Source organism: Bubalus bubalis, chromosome 4, assembly GCF_019923935.1.
Source record: "Bubalus bubalis isolate 160015118507 breed Murrah chromosome 4, NDDB_SH_1, whole genome shotgun sequence".
In the NCBI taxonomy this organism is placed as follows: domain Eukaryota; kingdom Metazoa; phylum Chordata; class Mammalia; order Artiodactyla; family Bovidae; genus Bubalus; species Bubalus bubalis.
The window spans coordinates 80586592-80601776 of record NC_059160.1 but is presented as its reverse complement, the minus strand read 5'-3'; the positions used below and the strand labels follow the sequence as shown (position 1 = coordinate 80601776).

At 37.0% G+C, this 15185-nt stretch overlaps 1 pseudogene; it reads right to left on the bottom strand.

The window, feature by feature from the left end:
• Window positions 1-319: 319 nt before the first annotated feature.
• Window positions 320-15185, bottom strand: part of LOC102403975 — a 29100-nt pseudogene continuing 14234 nt past the window's right edge.

Here is a 15185-nt window from a genome sequence, read left to right as displayed (position 1 = left end):
AAAAAATAGATAACTCATGGGAACCTACTGTATAGCACAGAGAACTCTACTCAATGCTCTGTGGTGACCTAAATGGGAAGGAAATTCAAACAAGAGGGGATACGTGTATATGCATAGCAGATTCACTTTGCTGTGCAGCAGAAACTAACACTTTATGAAGCAAGTATACTCCAATAAAAATTAATAAAAAAAGATTAATGGGGAATAAGAATACATTGGTTAGAATAATTGATTTAAAGTCAACAAAATACAACAAAAATGCATTTTTTTTTTTGACGGAGGGAAGATAGATCAAAATAGATAAGAAAACACTTTCACTTTAGTTGCTTTTTTCTTATACTTCAAATTTATACTTAACGACTTTCTCCTCCTGGACAGAAGGAACACCTGGGTATTCTGGGAGAAGTTTATAATTTCCCAAATCATTTTCTAGAAAAAATGCATCACTTTCAAATTCTTGCGTGATTATTGCCACAAATAATCTAAGATGGCCTGGCTTGTTCATGGCTTCCTTATATAGAACTGCTTCCTGCTATCAAACCATGTCTAGTTTATTTGTTAATGCTGGTTGCTCGATAAGTTCTAAGGCATCATCCAGACTTTTTGCAAGAAAATGAGCTCCCTGTAGAGGTTCCTTGAGTTCTCTATTGAGAATTATGTTAATTCTGTCTTTTAAAGATTGATTCTTTTCTGGAATGTTGAACCACATCTTCCTACCCATAATCACCAAATTCTGTTTATCGTCTACTGATGAGGAATGCTTGAATTCATACCTGAGCAAGAGCTAAGGCAGGTCCCCATTCTTGCTGATGCCCCATGCTTTGGGACAGAGTGATGAGGCAGTTTAGCAGACGAACTACCTTTATCTTTAAAATATGTTAACTTGTATGTAGAAAGCATTAAATCAATTAAAATGTTAAATTTTCTAAATCTGACTTTAAGCCATTAATCATTATTTTCTTTCCACTTAATGTGAAATCTTAAAAATAATGAATCCTTAGATAAAAGCCATTGGTGTTTGCTACTTACAAAAAGTGTTGCTCAAATTTCCACCAAAAATGTTTTTTATCTTCCTGCCTACATATGAATAAATGTGTGTGTGTGTGTATTTGAAGCTTAGAATGAATTTTTTACTTTTTTTTTGAAATCTGTATTGTATTTATATTTGCCTACACCAAATGATAGTCTGGGTAAATATGAAAACAGAGGTTGAATTAATGGAAAAAACCTCTAAAATTCTTATTTTTAGGGGAAACGGTGAACAAAATTCATACTACTAATACAGATGATTTAATAGTCTAATTTCAAACTAGATTATTCTCCTTACTGGTTGCATGTTAACTATAAAGTACTTAAAGTACTAAAAATTAATTTTTCCCTTTGAGACCTTTAAAGTTGTCTCTGTCAATATTGCTGCTGCTGCTGCTACTAAGTCGCTTCAGTTATGTCCGACTCTGTGAGACACCATAGACCACAGCCAACCAGGCTCTGCCGTCCCTGGGATTCTCCAGGCAAGAACACTGGAGTGGGTTGCCATTTCCTTCTCCAATGCATGAAAGTGAAAAGTGAAAGTGAAGCCGCTCAGCCGTGTCTGACTCTTAGCGACCCCATGAACTGCAGCTTACCAGGCTCCTCCATCCATGGGATTTTCCAGGCAAGAGTATTGGAGTGGGGTGCCATTGCCTTCTCTGCTGTCAATATTGAGATAACTTAAAAAGTCTCAAAGGAAAAAAAGGCTCCAAAATCACTGCAGATGGTGACTGCAGCCATGAAATTAAAAGATGCTTGCTCCTTGGAAGAAAATCTATGACAAACCTAGATAGCATATTAAAAAGCAGAGACATTACTTTGTCGACAAAGGTCCATATAGTCAAAGCTATGGTTTTTCCAGTAGTCATGTATGGATGTGAGTGTTGGACCATAAAGAAAGCTTAGAGCTAAAGAATTGATGATTTTGAATTGTGGTGTTAGAAAAGACTCTTGAGAGTCCCTTAGAGTGAAAGATCAAACCAGTCAATCCTAAAGGAAATCAACCCTGAATATTCACTGGAAGGACTGACACTGAAGCTGAAGCTCCAATACTTTGGTATCTAAAGAGATTGGTATCTAAAGAACTATGCTTGCTTTATTTTGGTCTAAGTTATTTAGAGCTTATTATTTTCTCATTTATAAACTTATGCAGAATGCCCACCACATTGCTTGGCACGTAGTAGACATTAAATAAGTGCTTAACTCCTTTTTAAGAAGTGGATTAAAAGCATTGAGATATGAGTTTGCTTAATTAGAATGCATTTCAGAAAAGGGGAAAAATAAGCTAAGTTAGCAACTCTTTGGTTTGGCATTGTGAATGCTCTTGGAACGTTGGTATGGAGACTTGGATTATTTGACTCATCCAAAAATCTAGGTAAGAAATGAAGTATCAAAGACCTAGATTAAAAATGGGCAATAAGAATAAATTGATACTTAATGGTAGACAGAAATCATCCCAAGATGACCATGCATGCATGAGTACATGTACTTAACAACATAGATTTTTACAAAAGTTTAAAAAATATTTCTTTATTTTTCTTACTGCAGATGACTGTGGTAATGAGCAACTATCATTTCCTTCTCCCCTTCTTTCAGCTTATATGGAAAAACAAATTACTTGGTATATAAATAGAGGTTATCAGCAGTAATGCTAATTGATGGTATAGCTGCCAAATACCAAGTTATATTCTAACAAAGAATATGACTAATGTTACTCAATAACATTTCATCAATCACAGGTCAGAAAATTACCAACAGTCAGTATTTTCTTTGGATCAGTAATGCAACTTAAAAGTTGCAGTTAGTATAATTAAAGGCCAGTAACCAGATAAAAAGTCTTAGTTTGTAATTTTTTTTCTTTTTTTTTTTTTACTAAGAAAGGCTATGTATTAAGTGATGTTTGAGCTCAATTCAAAGTATGGGGAAGAAACTCAACAATATGATTAAAAAACTTTCAATGAGTATTTAATGAGTACCTACCCAGTGCCCAAAAGGGAAACTCTAGGAGATATAATGGTAGAGGATATAAAATCTCTATTCCCCATGAATTTACAATAAGATTGAGTAAAGAGAATGAACAGATTTAAAACACAAAGCAAAAGCTCAATGGCTGAAAATGAAGTGGTATAGGATGTTTAAAGATAAGCAGAACTATGTGAGCTGGAATTATCAGAAAATAACATTGCATGGATGGTAAATTTCAAGAAGATGTGGAAATGGAAGGCATTTCAGGGGTCCATTTTGTCCCTACAAGCTGAGTTCCTAAATGAGCATATAAAAATTTAGTTAAGGAAACACATAAAAAAGGAGCTATGTATCCTACCAATGGTTTAAGATACAAAAGTTTAATGCAGTGAAAAATTATTTAGGAAGTCACACACCTTGTGGCCAGTAACTTACATGGCAACTAATCTAACTGATAATTATGAAATTGTCAAAGCAAACTTGAGCAATAGGACTCAGAAGTAGAAATAAAGAGTGAAAGGTAGAGTCAAGTGTAAAATACAATGATAGATTTTGAAAGAAACAGGAAAACTATTCATCTTAGGTGCCATGAGTAGTAAGTAGTTAACAATATCAAGGCATCTTGAGCAAGATAGGAAATAATACTGGACCAGCAAACAGTAAGTCATTGGCATTATTTCACAAAAGGAAACAAAGACCAGAATGACTGAAATACGAAAAGAGAGTTTGCATGTTATTTAAAACATTCTGGAAGCATTCAGATAGCAATCATATTCTTTCAACAACAAAGATGACCATTACAGATATCTTTGCTTTGGTGACCATTTTGGTATATCATAATAGAGAAAAAAACTCTAAAGAGTCCCTTGGACAAGGAGATCAAGCCAGTCAATCCTAAAAGAAATCAACCCTGAATATTCGCTGGAAGGACTAATGCTGAGGCTGAAGTTCCAATACTTTGGCAACCTGATGTGAAGAGCTGACTCATTGGAAAAGACCCTGATGCTGGGAAAGACTGAGGGCAGGAGGTGAAGGGGGCAACAGAGAATGAGGTGGCTGAATGGCATTACTGACTAAATGGACATGAGTTTGAGCAAACTCCATGAGATGGTGAAGGACAGGGAAGCCTGGCATGCTACAGTCATGGGGTTGTAAAGAGTCAGACATGACTGAGAGACTGAACAACAATAGAGAAAAATACCTTCAAAAATAAAATTTTGTTTCTCTCATGAAAAAGTAGAGTGCTAAATGTGAACACAGTAAACTGTCCCTTCAACATTACATAGATAACAATGCAGATTCTAAAGCTGTTCTTTCATACCATTAATTAGTATGATGGAAGACTAATCCACTTTGTGAGAATAGAACAGCTTGTTAATGTCAAAAAGAACTTAGGATATCATAGGTTTGTCTTGCTCTGAAATCTATATAGGCAGCAAACTTTCATTCCTCCTTGCTAATCTCTGTTCAGTTTGTTCTTGGTGTTCATCACTAACTCAAATATACACACTTGAAAAGTTAGAAAAGAAACAGAAAAAAATATAAGATATTTAAAGGAACACTAAACCTTAATGCCTGTAAAATACATAAAGCTATGTAATGGCCAAGAATAAATATTAGAATTGAAGTCAGTCTATCTTCTTCCTTCCAGGAAACTAGTTACAACATCATCATGAGCATATCTCTGGAAACAGAGTGCCTGCATTTACCACTTTAGTAAGTTTTGAGTCCTCAAGCTAAATTAATTACATAACTTTTTGTACCTTAGTTTTCTCATCTTTAGACTATTAAAAGTACCTATCTCTTAGAGTTGTGAGGGCTAACTGATTTATGTTTTTAGATAAGTTAATGGAGCAAACTGAAAGTTGAAAGTATTTGCCATTTTACTTATTTGTTTATTTTTATTGAGTGCAAGTTTCCCAAATGATTTTGCAAAGTTGTGATTTTATTTCTGAGAGTTGTTAGTACACAACTGTGTTAAATTTATTTGGGGCTGCTATATGCTTGGTATGGCAACCCACTCCAGTATTCCTGCCTGGAGAATCCCATGGTCAGAGGAGCCTGGCAGTGTACAGTCCATAGGGTGGCAAAGTGCTGGACATGACTGAAGTGACTTAGCACATGTGCTTGTTTCACATATTGCTATCTTCCAGTGTTTGCATTGCATGGCTGTGTTGCCTCACCTGCAACTAAGAGCATGTGCATTACATTATCATGTAATAGAAGGCCAGTAGAGTATTTTTTATTGAATTTTCATGTCTTGCCCTAGCAAGATTATTGTGTCTCAAAATGTAGTCCACTAGCCACCTGCTGCACATATAGTGTGCTTATTAACTTAAGTATTCCTGGGTTCTCCCACAGGACTACCAAATCATAACTTATTGGAGTTGGATGCAGGAAAAAAATTGCTTTTAAAAACTAGTATACTGTATTTAAGTTGAACAAATGTGACTAAAATTTGAGAACCACTGATTATTTGGTATACTCACAGTTGCTGTTAACTTTTTTGGTCATGTTTTCTTTCATATATTCTTTTATCTTTCTACATTTTCTCTCTTTGGAGTAAAGTTTACAGATAGAAAGAAAGCAGTGTTTTACTTAACTAAACAATAATTTTATATATTCCTAATCATAAAATTAGCTGTTTGTTATAAACTGTCAGCTACATTAGCCTGTCTGGCATTTTTCTAAGTTAAACATGTCCCAAAGAACATCAGTCAAATAGCAACTAATCTGGCTAAAGATATAGTGTGAAGCAATGCAAAGCCACTAGTACGCTGGAACTTATCAAGTACCTATTATGCTATCAAGCACTGTGCTAAGCATATTACATACATTGTACTATTTAATTGTTATTACATTCTTAAAGAGTGAGAACTAATAATTACAGATGAGGAGACTGAGGTTTAGAGATTTGAAGCAACCTTCCTAGAATCATTCAAAAAGAATATGTTTGGAATGCAAAATAAGCTGTATGATTTCTAATAATGATTTTGATACAATGTGCATTAGAAGGAGTGAGAAAGTATATGAAAAAGCCAGTTAATTAGGTGGATTGTGGAAACTTTTAGAAAATATACTAACATTGATCCCTTCACTTGGGAAGATCAATCCCTGCCAGGGCAATATTTTATCAGCCACTGTGACCCTGATATTAGGTGGAAACTCCAAAAGTTACAATTAAAGCCATAACCCCCCTTGCCCCAACTCATAGAGGTGACATTTGGGATATTTAGTAATTGAGATCAAGCTAAGGAGGAAGAGAGAATCCAATATAAGAAAAGTAGGCCAGGGATCATACAAAACTGATAGCTGTTGCTGTCAGCCATGCCTTGTGACTTCAGGACAACCAAGAGAGCCCAGGAAGTTCAACTATCCATCTATAGGTAAGACCAACAAGGGTGAATGCTTCAAATGCAAGTCAACTGGTCATTGGGCCCAAGAATGCCAGTAAGAGCCCCCCTGGACCATCCCTGCCTGCAAACAAATGTATCATTGGAAGACAGACTGCCCTTGGTCCCAAAGGGGAAGAGGGGCTCCTGCTCTTGAGATGGCCATGCTGGATGACTGAGACTTCCAGGGAATTCTGGTGACTCTCCCAGTGAGATGTTTATCTTCATCCAGGAGTCCTACATAGTCCTTGACATGGTAGGTACAAGACTGATTTTTAATTGATATGGAGCCACTTACTCTGTCTTGATTTCTCAAGCTTTCATCTGTGACTGGTGCCAATGAAAAGCCTCACACCTGTTACTACACTGGGCCTCTCACTTGCCGGTTTGAACAGTGGTTGATTTCACCTGCCTTTTTATTAATAGTTGTGCATGACTGTACTACTTCCCTTCCAGAAAGAGACCTTCTGGGCTCCCTTGGCTCCATACTATGGTTCAGTTCAGTTCAGTTGAGAAGCGTTCCTTGGTCTCACGGCCTTGAGACTCAAGTAATGGTTTACCCTAAGGATCAGTTCAGTTCAGTTCAGTCGCTCAGTCATGTCCAACTCTTTGCGACCCCATGAATTGCAGCACGCCAGGCCTCCCTGTCCATCACCAACTCCCGGAGTTCACTCAAACTCATGTCCATCGAGTTGGTGATGCCATCCAGCCATCTCATCCTCTGTTGTCCCCTTTTCCTCCTGCCCCCAATCCCTCCCAGCATCAGAGTCTTTTCCAATGAGTCAACTCTTCTCATGAGGTGGCCAAAGTACTGGAGTTTCAGCTTTAGCATCAGTCCTTCCAAAGAAATCCCAGGGCTGATCTCCTTCAGAATGGACTGGTTGGATCTCCTGGCAGTCCACGGGACTAAGAGTCTTCTCCAACACCACAGTTCAAAAGCATCAATTCTTCAGTGCTCAGCTTTCTTCACAGTCCAATTCTCACATCTATACATGGCTACTGGAAAAACCATAGCCTTGACTAGATGAACCTTTGTTGGCAAAGTAATGTCTCTGCTTTTGAATATGCTATCTAGGTTGGTCATAACTTTCCTTCCAAGGACTAAGAGTCTTTTAATTTCTTAGGAGGCCCCAAACAACTCTTTATCTTGACTCTGACCAAGACAGACTAGCCATCAGAGCAAGGTCCTATTCCCAGCCATATTCTACAAGCAGTGAACCCTTCAATATGTGATAAAGAAATCCCATGAGGGGCCTTAAAGCCCAATCTGTAAGAATTAGCCTTAGGCCAGAAGGCATCTGTCCTAACAAGAGACAATATCCCATAAAGTTGAAAACAATCTCTCATAGATAAATTCTTAGAACATGGCTTCTTGGTACCCTGCCAGTTTCTGTGCAATATCCCGATTTTGCCTGTCATTAAGCTAAATGGGGAAATAGGATGGTATTTGACCTTAGAGTAGTAACTGATGCAATGGTCTCTATACATCCCCTTGTGGCCAGTCCTTATATATTAGCCCAAATTCCTGAGGACAATGAATGGTTAACTATACTCCATCTCAAGGATGCCTCTTTTTGTATCCCAGTTCATCCCTCATTGCAATATCTGTTTGCCTTCAAGTGGATTAACCCCAACTCAGGCCAAATGCAACAACATATCTGGACGATATTGCCTTAGGGACAGCTCATACTTGTTTCTTCTGCTTCAGTTGTGTCCGACTGTTTGTGACCCTATGGACTGTCCTCTGCCCACGGGATTCGCCAGGTAAGAATACTGGAGTGGATTGCCATGCTCTCCTCCAGAGGATTTTCCCAATCCAGGGATCAAACCTATGTCTCATTATATCTCCTGAACTGGCAGGTAGGTTCTTTACCACTAGTGCCAGCTGGGAAGCACCTTGGGCTTCCTTGATGGCTCAGACAGTAAAGAATCTGCCTGCAATGAAGGGTTCAATCCCTGGGTTGGGAAGATGCCCTGGAGAAGGGAGTGACTACCAACTCCAGTATTCTTGCCTGGAGAATTCCATGGACAGAGGAGCCTGGTGAGTTATGTTGTTTGGGCTTCCCTGGTAGCCCAGATGGTAAAGAATTGGCTTGTAATGTTGGAGCCCCAGGTTCAATCCCTGGGTTGGGAAGATCTCCCAGAGAAGGAAATGGCAACCCACTCCAGTATTCTTGCCTGGAGAATTCCATGGGCAGAGGAGTTTGGTGGGCTACAGTCCAAGGGGTTGGGCATGACTAAATGACTAACACTTTCACATTTCATGCTTGTTTATCCAGGCCCTAGGAAAAGAACGGAGGGAAATAAATCTAAAAGAAGAGGCAATTTTACAGTATGTAGATGATATATTTATATGTAACTCCTCCATGGAGGTCTCATTCAAAATACCATTGCAGTTAATTTCTCTGGGGTCCAGGGTTACAGAGTCTTTCAGACAAACACACAAATCTCAAATGCCCAAATCACAAAGCAACAAGTTAATGATCTGGGATATATAATACACCCTGAAAGTAGACAGTTATCTCCATATAGAAAACAAACTATATTAGGTCTAAGCACTCCAAAAACAAAGAAACATCTTTGTATCTTTTAGGGCATGGCAGGATTTTCTAGAATTTGGACTCCAGCATTTGGGCTGATAAATAAACTACTATATGAAGCCACTAAAGGCCCAGATACAGAACCATTATTTTGGAATGGAGAACAGAAAAAGCTTTCAAAAATATCAAGCAAACCCTAACCAGAGCCCCTGCTCTGGGTCTCCACAGCTTGAAAAGGCCATTCATCTTGTATATGGCTGAAAAGCAGGGAGCAGCTCTGGGAATCCTTATACAGAAGCTAGAGGAAGTTCCCCATTCTATAGACTATTTTTCCAAACAACTAGTTTCTGTGACCTGAGGTTTACCTGGCTCCCTCTGGACGGTAGCTGCCACTGCCTTATTAGTGGAAGAAGCTAACAAGCTTAACTTCCACCAGTCACTAGAAGGCCAGACCCTCATGAAGTATCAAGGAGTCTAGAGAATGTACAAATATAACATTGCATATGGCCCTTAGGGTAGTTAGCAAATATCTACATGAGTCTGGTGAAACATTCAAGAATGTTTACTTGTATTATTACTAGAACTAATCAATGAATATAGTAAAGTTGCAGGATATAAAATCAACACACAGAAATCCCTTGCATTCCTATACACTAATAATGAAAAAATAGAGAAATTAACGAAACAATTCCATTCACCATTGCAAAGAAAAGAATAAAATACTTAGGAATATATCTACCTAAAGAAACTAAAGACCTATATATAGAAAACTATAAAACACTGGTGAAAGAAATCAAAGAGGACACTAACAGATGGAGAAATATACCATGTTCATGGATTGGAAGAATCAATATAGTGAAAATGAGTATACTACCCAAAGCAATTTATAGATTCAATGCAATCTCTATCAAGCTACCAATGGTATTCTTCACAGAGCTAGAACAAATAATTTCACAGTTTGTATGGAAATACAAAAAACCTCGAATAGCCAAAGAAATCTTGAGAAAGAAAAATGGAACTGGAGGAATCAACCTGCCTGACTTCAGGCTCTACTACAAAGCCACAGTCATCAAGACAGTATGGTACTGGCACAAAGACAGAAATATAGATCAAGGGAACAAAATAGAAAGCCCAGAGATAAATCCACGTACATATGGACACCTTATCTTTGACAAAGGGGGCAGGAATACACAATGGATTAAAGACAATCTCTTTAACAAGTGGTGCTGGGAAAACTGGTCAACCACTTGCAAAAGAATGAAACTAGAACACTTTCTAACACCATACACAAAAATAAACTCAAAATGGATTAAAGATCTAAACGTAAGACTGGAAACTATAAAACTCCTAGAGGAGAATATAGGCAAAACATTCTCTGACATACATCACAGCAGGATCCTCTATGAACCACCTCCCAGAATATTGGAAATAAAAGCAAAAATAAACAAATGGGACCTAATTAACCTTAAAAGCTTCTGCACATCAAAGGAAACTATTAGCAAGGTGGAAAGACAGCCTTCAGAATGGGAGAAAATAATAGCAAATGAAGCAACTGACAAACAACTAATCTCAAAAATATACAAGCAACTCCTACAGCTCAATTCCAGAAAAGTAAATGACCCAATCAAAAAATGGGCCAAAGAGCTAAATAGACATTTCTCTAAAGAAGACATACAGATGGCTAACAAACACATGAAAAGATGCTCAACATCACTCATTATCAGAGAAATGCAAACCAAAACCACTATGAGGTACCATTTCACGCCAGTCAGAATGGCTGAGATCCAAAAGTCTACAAGCAATAAATGCTGGAGAGGGTGTGGAGAAAAGGGAACCCTCTTACACTGTTGGTGGGAATGCAATCTAGTATAGCCACTATGGAGAACAGTGTGGAGTTTCCTTAAAAAACTGGAAATAGAACTGCCTTATGATCCAGCAATCCCACTGCTGGGCATACACACTGAGGAAACCAGAATTGAAAGAGACACGTGTACCCCAATGTTCATTGCAGCACTGTTTATAATAGCCGGGACATGGAAGCAACCTAGATGTCCATCAGCAGATGAATGGATAAGAAAGCTGTGGTACATACACACAATGGAGTATTACTCAGCCATTAAAAAGAATGCATTTGAGTCAGTTCTAATGAGATGGATGAAACTGGAGCCTATTATACAGAGTGAAGTAAGCCAGAAAGAAAAACACCAATACAGTATACTAACGCATATATATGGAATTTAAAAAGATGATAACAATAACCCTGTATATGAGACAGCAAAAGAGACACTGATGTATAGAACAGTCTTTTGGACTCTGTGGGAGAGGGAGAGGGTGGGATGATCTTGGAGAATGGCATTGAAACATGTATAATATCATATATGAAACGAGTCGCCAGTCCAGGTTCGATGCACGATACTGGATGCTTGGGGCTGGTGCACTGGGACGACCCAGCGGGATGGTATGGGGAGGGAGGTGGGAGGAGGGTTCAGGATGGGGAACACATGTATACCTGTGGTGGATTCATTTTGATATATGGCAAAACCAATACAATATTGTGTAGTTAAAAAATAAAATTAAATTAAATAAAAAAAAACTGTTAGGGAAAACATTAAATTTATATAAAGATTTCATAGAAAAATATTAATTTTAATAAGAATGAGGTTGTCACTCTAAATTACTATTTTGTATCAGTTTTTTTTAACTATAATGACTTCATGAAATGCCTGATTAAAAATGGAAAGTGTTGGGAAAACACCAAATAGTAATTTATCATCCAAACCAGGAGACATTTAGTAGAAGGGGGTGCTATTTAATTATACTGGGGCAATGATTGTAAATCAAGTTTGTTGACTCTAATGGGAAATATGATTGTCTTAACATGGCCCCACCCACACTCCAACTGGCTGTTTAAAAGGCTTGGGAAATCAATATCTCAGGGAGCATGTGAAATTCACTTGCAGTACTTAATTGTGGAGCCCAAGTCTTGTGCTAAAATAGGAAAATTGTGTAAAAGTCAACAAATAATGGCGAGGCTTCAAGAAGAGTGCAGACAGGCATACACATCACTGCTCCTGCTTATCTGTACATTTTCCCAACAATGAAATACTCAATCGCTCTCTGAGGAACCCCTCAGCTGATAAGCTTTACCTCCATGCACACAGAATTTTCAATTACCTTTTTAGTGCCCCACACTTAAATATTTTAATGGCAAGACAATAATTTCCACACATTTGTGGAGAGATTTTCACGTGAAACACAAAGAGCAAAGCAAGCGTTCTGAGAATATTAGAGAAAGTGAAATATTAAAGGAAACAGAAACAATGCAGGCAGTAAAAGAAAACCACTATCTATCTATCTATCTATATATATATAAAGGAAACAGAAACAATGCAGGCAGTAAAAGAAAACCACTATCTATCTATCTATCTATATATATATATCATACTCTCAGAAAAATAAGATAACACTGTAAACCTGAAAAAAGAGCATGACACCTAAAAAAGGAACTTTAAGGGTGAAAGGGGATATGTGGAAACAAGCAAAAACCTTTCTAAAACTATGAGAGCAGACATGAGAGAACTGAAGCTAGATAATGAAATAAAGAAAACGAAATCAGCCTATGAGAGGAGCTCTGGGAGATCTCAGGGAAGCAGCTGTGTTGCAGGTCTAGAGGGTACAAGTGTGTTTGGAACTTCGGAAGAAATGCCGTCTCCCTCCCCTTGCTATCTCTAGGAATTGGTTCCAGAACCTCTCTTGCATACCAAAATCCACAGATGCTCAAATTCTTTATATAAAATGGAATAGTATTTGCATATAATATTAATATATCCTCCCCTATTCTTCAAATTATCTCTAGATCATTTATAATGACTGATACAATGCAAATATTATGTAAACAGTTGTAAATATAATGTAAATGCTTTGTAAATAGTTGCTTGATGCTGCAAATTCAAGCATTTTTTTTGAAATTTCTGAAAATTTTTTCCAAATATTTTTGATCTGCCATAATAAGCCATAAGGGCTTTCCAGGTGGCTCAGTGGTAGAGTCCTCTTGCTAATGCAGGAGACAGGGGTTTGATCTCTGGATCAGAAAGATCCCTTAGAGAAGGAAATGGCTACACACTCCAGTATTCTTGCCTGGGAAATCCATGGACAGAAGAGCCTGGCTGGCTACAGTCCATGGGGTTGCAAAAGAGTCTGACACAACTTAGTGACTAAAAAACAACAACACAGTACATTAACTAAAAAAAAAAGCAAACATAAATGCATATGTGTGGAAAGATCTCTATAGAATATATAAATATTTGTAATTAGCAATGGCTAACGCTAGATGGTTAAAGTTTTAGTGACCTAAAAAAGTAATTAATTGTATTTAAATTTTGCCTATAATTAATTTGTATTATATGTCTAATTACCTGGAAGAAAATGCTGAAAGTCAGAGATAAACAAAATGAGTTTAAGCGCCAAGGCCGCTTGCTTGCCCCACGTAGGCATTTTGTATTCATAAATATTGTTTTCTTTTGCTTAAATAACAACTACCCCCACATATTGTATAAGCTTTAGGCCCTACAAAACCTAAATCTGACCTTAGATGTAGGTTCAAACTCTAGCTGCACAGCTTACTAGTGTGTAATCATAGACAACTCACTTTTTTTTTTTTTCTGCATTAAAGTTATACTTTATTGCCATGTTAAAAAATGTGTAAATTTGTCACTGACAGAGAAAGTGAGAACAGGGTGGGGAGAGATAGAAGGCAAAATAAGACAAAACCCTGTTCCATATGCAACAGTTTAGTCAATGCGCTAACTTTTGCCAATATTAAAAATGTAAACAAAACTGGAAAATGCTGATATGAAATAGCATTAAAATAAAATTGTGTATAGTACAGTATCACATGTCTTTTATTAGGCAAATACAAAATGTTTATAAAATAATCATAAGGGGTAAAATTCATATTTCATATATGATTGGCAATGGTATTCCCATTATTAAATAATTTTTTATAAAAGGAAAAATTAAAAATTAATGAACTATGCAAAGTTGCCACATTTATACTTTTAAGTAGTAAAAATTATAATGCAAATTAAGACATATGATAATCTTATAATATTATACAAGGCAATGAAAATAAAAATATAACATAAAATTTGTCCTTTATAAAATGTGTATTTTGCATTTTCTGATGCAAATATAGCACAATAGGGATTACTACACTATTAATACCAGTTTGTTTCCATGTTTTTATGTTGTCCATTTATCACGAATTTGCAATTATAATGCTGCTAAAAAGAATTGTGCTATACCAAAAAAATACATAAGGCAGAAAGTGTGGGCAATAGGGATATAAAGAAGAGAAATGATAGATAAGGTGCTGGTTTGGGCAGAGTGGTTGTGGTATATCATACAATATTTGTGAATTTTTCAAGCCCAAAGCATTTTCTACATGCCAACTAAAATTCGTCACTTGCCATCTGCCTCTGCAAGGATTAGTCAATAGCCATAGTAGTTGCTAACCTTCAATACACCCTGATAGGAGTTCAGGGAGGAGATCAGGAATGAGGGTCTGTGTTACTGGAAAAACTGGCAAAACAGGCTTTCAGATAGATATTTTTTTGAAACTTTATGAACTCAATTTTTTATTTCTCCTCATATCTAAAAAGCACTAAAATCATTAACAGAGAATATGCTCCTCGTGACTAGCAGCAACCTTCTGCCAAAATCTGTTCTTGATTGCACGTATCCCTCTTCACTAATATCACATCTATACTGAGTTCCGCCTCCACCTCTTCAGAGCAGCTCTCAGAGCAGCACTTTGAGAGACTGTTTTCGGGGCTATAGTTCTCATTTGGGCCCAAATAAAACTTAACTCACCACTCTCACATTGTGCTTTTTTGTCTTCAATTGACATATACATTCTGTGATTTCATATCAATGCCTTTTTTCAAGTTTGGCAAACATCAGGGAAAATTTAATTAGTTCTGTATATCTTACATATCAGAAATAAAAGATGTCAATACACTAGCTACTTCTTAATGTCATATCTGATGATATGTTTATTTCAAGGATATATGTGTGTGTGTATCTTTAATATATATCTGGAGAAGAGAAATATATATCAATAGATATAAGTAAATGCACATACATTCTATTCATTGCACAGAACACTTGAGCTTTCTGGATTAGGAATAGCAGCACTCAGGATAGTGGGAAGTACTTTTACCTTGGCCATTATCACTCCTATAACTTAGGCAAATTCTTT